Here is a 6,000-nt window from a genome sequence, read left to right on the forward strand (position 1 = left end):
GAACTAGATTGAATTTCAACAAAGCATTCCATTCATAGACAGATGGCCAGTCTAAGAGAATCATCCAGATTTTAGAGGATATGCCTCAAGCATGTGTTATTGAGTTTGAAGGAAGTTAAGACACACACTTGCCCTTGATTGAATTTACTTATAACAATAGCTATCAGTCAAGCATTGGGATGCCTCCATATAAAGTTTTGTATGGTAAGAAGTGTAGAACTCCCTTATGTTAGGATGAAGTGGGCGAGAAAAAGTTGATTGGCCTCGAAATTGTGCAGTAGACTGAGGAAAAGATGAAGATCATTCAAGACAGACTTAAGGTTGCATCAGATCATCAAAAGTCCTATATAGATTTGAAGAGATGGGATATTGAGTATTCTTTGAGTGACAAGGTATTCTTGAAGGTTTCCCTATGGAAGAAAATCATGAGATTTGGCAGAAAGTGAAAACTGAGTCCTCGGTTCATCGAGCCATATGAGATTCTGGAAAGAGTGAGTCCATTATCATATAGACTTGCTTTGTCTCCAGAGCTAGAGAAGATCCACAATGTCTTCCATGTCTCCATGTTAAGGAGATTTAGATCAGACCCATATCATTTCTTGCTAGTGGAAGAAATTGAAGTAAATCCAGATTTGACTTATGATGAGGAACCCCTAAAGATCTTGGCATATGAGGTGAAACAACTGAGGAACAAGTAGATACCTTTGGTTAAAGTGCTGTGGAACCATCATTTAGGCCAAGAGGCTATATGGGAACGTGAAGAGGACATGAGGAGGAAGCACCCACAGCTATTCAGAGACTAATACCAAGTAAATTTTGGGATGAAATTTCTTTTAAGGAGGGGAGAATTGTAACACCCTCATATTAGGTAGTTCTGTACATTCCACTGTTTCGGTGACTAATGTCTGTTCGAATAGCTAGAATGTCTGGAACCATACTTAAATCACAGAGAAAAGCCATAAATTAAATTGATAAAGATCAAATGAACTTAGATGAAAATAAGATAAATGAAGTATATATAGGTTAAATGAGCTTAAGTCCCAACGATGGGTAATCAATCCGGGAAGCGACTGTAAATTCAGTTGCTACCCTAAATTTGTGTAGGACCTTGTAGAATCCTTAACTTAGGATCAATGGAGGAATTATTAGAGATTATGAAATCATAGAAATAAAAAGGGAATAAGCATAATTAATTGAATAAAAACCTAAGGACTTATCGGGTATTATGGAAAAAATGGACTATAACCCAATGAGGGGCATTTTGATCAATTCAGTTCAAGAGTTAACTTTTGACCTAAATGTCCATTAAAATGAGTAAGATTAAAATATTGAAATAGGAATAAATCAAATGTTATGTGTATGGAAAATTAATTGGGACATAGAGGTAATTATGCTAATTGTTGTAACTAAGATAATTATAATTAAAATTAAATTAATATGCATGTATATAAGAGACAAAAATTAGTTAAAAACAAAATAGAAATTTCTCATCTTCTTCTACCTTTGGCCGACCTTCCTCTCTCTCTCTCTCTCTCCATAAACCTAAACTCTTCCCTAATTATCATCCCAAATTAGTAGAAGACTTCAAATTAGACCTCAAATTGAAGATTAGAAGAAAGAAAAATCAAGGGAACTTGAAGAATTAGAGAATTGGAAAATCACCATTGGAGGTAATTTATTATTCTAGCTTAAATTGCTATGTATGCATTGAATTAAGTTTGAATATGGGAAATTAATTTGGGAAAGCATGAAAATCATGCATGATATGGGGGCCATAGAATTCAGCCATGCTTAGGGGAGATAAGGTTTTGATGAATTAATTCAATTGAACATAAATTTTAGTGTTGCTTGAAGTTGTATACATGAATTGTATAGTTAAAATTATTTGAAATTGCTTGGAAGTAGAAGATGGAAAATTAGGGTTTGGTAAAATTAGGGTTTTTGTGATAAAAAGTGTAATTAGTGTTCATAATGGCAAATTATGGTTGATTGAGGTGTATTGAATGTGGAATGAAGTTGAATTGATGAAAGAATTAGTGGAAGTGTAATTGAACAATTAGTGTTGAATCTGGACACTTGAGTCCAGCATGTTTAGAAGCCTATAAGTTGAGCTACACAATTCCAATTGGTGTGAAACCAATTGGAAATGAAACTTAAGACATAATGTTAAAACTTTTATGAAGAGTATCTACCTAGAAAATGACCATAAGTTACTTTAACTAGAGCTTATCTGGAATTGCAATTCTAAACCTGAGAAAAATGACCAAATGAACAGTACTTAGTTAATTAAACATAACTCACACTAGAAAACTCCAATTTGGGTAATTCTAGAACCTATGGAATTCTGAGACATAGGAGAACAATTCTTATGAAGATCATCAAGTCAAATTATGACCCTAACTTAGCTAAATTACTAGATAAACTCTGTCCAACATATCTACCCTGATTCTGGACTGAACCTGGAAAATGTGAGTAATTGATCATCCGACCAGTTTTGATAAAATTGCCATAACTCGAACTACACAATAGAAAATTAGGTGATTCCAAAGTCAAAATACTCATAAAACATAGAACTATAACTTTCATCTTTTGACCTAAGCCCAATTCTTAGGGCAAAGTAGGGGAAATGTTAAGGTAATTCAGGATTGCCAAATATGAAAATCCTGCACTTCAACAAAATTGCCCTATGACCTTTGAATGGTTATTAGCCATAACTTTCTCTACAAAGCTCCAATTAAAGTGATTCAAAATGATTGAGAAACCTAAGACAAAGGCCTAAAATATTGTTTTAGGGACTGGTCCAAATTCTATGCATAAGGTGCCTGGATATAGAATGCAAATTTAAGGTACAAATCTGAAAAACTTGGAAATTCAGAATATGACATTCGGAATAGTGTCTAGTAATTTGCTATAACTAGAGATCTAGAACTCCAAATTGAGTAATTCAAAAAGCAAATTAAAACTAAGACATAGAAGAACAACTTTCATGAAGATTGCATTATCAAATTTTAACTGGAACTAAGTTGAAATTTGGTTCTAAAGTCAGGTTTTAGAATTGGCCTGAACCCCAAATTCATTGAAATTGCAAAGTTAGCTTAGGGATTCATTAGATATTTATTTGATTAGTTATTGGTGATAATTGGGATAAGTATTGAGACATTGCACTTATGTTTTTTCTGTAGAAAAAGAGACCTTGAACGGCAAGGAGAAGTAAGTCAAAGAGAAGGAGATTAATTGAAGTTTTGTGCACAACTAGACTTTTCTTTTGTTTTAACATTATAAATGTATTGAATGAACTTTGTATGATGCAAGTATGATTTTTCTTATGTATTTAAGAATTATTTGCATTATTTTTTAGGATTTTAAATTGTGAAATGAATTTATATTATGGAAAGGTGGATGTTAGCTATTTGAAATTATTGTAGCAAGAGGGTGAGTCGATTTGAATGCTTTTAGAAGCGTTTTGAGTATTAATGTGTTGCTAACCTTATATGGGGATTTTTGATAAATAAAATGTGATTATTTGATTTGCAATGTGATTATTGAATGGAAATTATCTGAAATTTATTTTCAAACCACATTTGGCATAGCAATTTGATTTGTGCCCCTCATTATTTGAGGTGAGATTGATTATGTTACCTCCCTCTCTAGCTTGCAAGTTGAGGTTGAGATCTGGTGTGTACTCATATTGCTAGCTAGCCCCCCTCCCTCATTAATAACGGTTAATGGGATTGAGATTGTTTTGTCCTGGTGTACAACATGGTATTGATAATGAAATTTTGTGTCATGGCCCTAACTGTGTGATTGTTAGCACCACTATTGATTTGTGAATGTTTTGATAAAATGTGATTGAAATAAATAATTTCTGATACTGATGTCATGACTTATGAATAATTTAAATATTGTAAACCCTTTTTGTTATGATTTGACAATTATGTTTTATATTCAATTTTTTCTTAAAATTTTTAGTTGTGCACCACTGAGTTCAACTCTTAGCGATAGCTTTTGTGTGCTATCGCAGGTAGGGGAAAAGAGAAGTCTTTTGGGTGATAAGCAGTGGAGCTATAATTTGGATAGACACCGGGTATATCTTAGGTATACCCATTGTAAATTCCTTTTGATGTAAAGTAGTTTTATATGTATGTAAGAGATAGATGAGCAGTTGTATAGAAAGAATTGTAACAATATTTTTGTAATATTTTTGAAATTTTGAGTTTGTTAATTTTTAATTACATATCTTTTTGAATTGTAAATGAATGTTTCTGATGGAATGAAATGAGGTGATTCTATTTCCTTAATATGGAATGAATGAAAAGATATTATGACATTCTCACTTTAGATAGTCCATATATTTTACTGTTCCGGTGACCAATGTCTGTCCGGATAGCCAGAATATCTAGAACTATATTTAAATTAGAGTGAGGATTCATAAATAACCTAAATAATGACAAGAAAAATTAAGGAAAAATTTAGAAAATGAAATGCAAAGAAGTCAAACGAGCCGTACCTACGACGATAGATGACCTAACGGGAAGTGACTACAAAGACAGTTGTCGACCCTAGACCCATGGGAAAACCGTGTAAAATAATTTTTGGGACTCCAGTGAAGAATTATTGAGGCTTGGATGACAATAAAATGCCAAGAAAATGCTAGGAAAATTTTATAAATCAGTTCAGATAATTTTAGCTCATTAAGCAAAATGAAGGGCATTTTGGTCATTTCACCTTCAGTGATGTTTTTTGACCAACATGTCCATTTACGTAAGTGAGATCTATGACCTAAAATATGAATATATATTGTTAAAAATTTAATAAAAAAATGCTAAAAGAAAGAAGAAAAGAAAAGAAAAATCAAATAAGAATTAAAACTTAATTATGACATAATAATGAGGTCATTTAAATTTACTAACCAATTAACATAAGACAAGCACATATAAAAAGATAAAAAGAAATCAAATAGGCCAAAACTTTGGTCATCTTCTTCCTTCAATTCATGTTGGTTGAACCACTTCCATGAGAGAATCCACCATTGTTCAAGCTTCAAAGCTTGGTCTTCCCCCATTCTCACCCCAAAAGCCCTAGGTCCCTTCACTAAAAATTACTCCTACACCTTGAGAAAGTGTTTGGTAGCTAAGATAGTGCAAGAAAATGTTAGTAGTACACCCTAGAGCATATCATTTAATATGTATCTTGTACATGTTTTATTAACAAAAGGCATTTTCACTTTTCCGTTTACATAATATATTTATGTGTAATAGAAAAGGTCCATTGATATTTTGTTATAAATATTGTTCTTAAGTTGTTAAGAATATGAGTGACAGTATTTTTAGCACAAAGTATCATAAATTTGTTCACAATCAAGGATACTTCACAATAAGGACATAACTTATCCAGAAAGATTGTAATCATGTTTGTTCCCAAGTTATTTATATGAGATGTAAATAAGATGAAATGGTGAGTCACATGCCATATAACAAACATGATAGGCACTTATACATGATAAGTAGGCTGAACTAGTGACATTTATGACAAGCACATGGAGTTTACTCTTATTAACGTATTGTCATAAATCATATCAGTACATATAATCTTTAGACCTGAGATAGCACAATTATCTTGTATATCGGTGGTTTGAATTTGATACTGCTTTCATACTTGTACTGTGTATGGGTATATGGGTATGTGTTGGCTCCTACTTGTTATATATGGAGGTAGATGTTGATCAAGATGGAATCTGTTACCCTAAGTAAATAGGGATAAAATCCTATGTTCATTTAATTGTTCTTCATGTTTCAAGTTCCTGGCCAAGACAGATAGATTTAATTAGAAAAGAGTTTATGATGAGAAAATCTTTTTAATCAAGAACTGGAATTAAAAGAGAACATAATATTCATAAAAAATGGGTTTTGACATAAACCATGACTCTAGCTCGAATTGGGATTTTGTAATAGAGAGGTTCTAGTGCATGATAACATATGATTATAAGTTTATTTAAGGTAA

The sequence above is a fragment of the Hevea brasiliensis genome, chromosome 9 (assembly GCF_030052815.1).
Source record: "Hevea brasiliensis isolate MT/VB/25A 57/8 chromosome 9, ASM3005281v1, whole genome shotgun sequence".
Classification (NCBI taxonomy): Eukaryota; Viridiplantae; Streptophyta; class Magnoliopsida; order Malpighiales; family Euphorbiaceae; genus Hevea; species Hevea brasiliensis.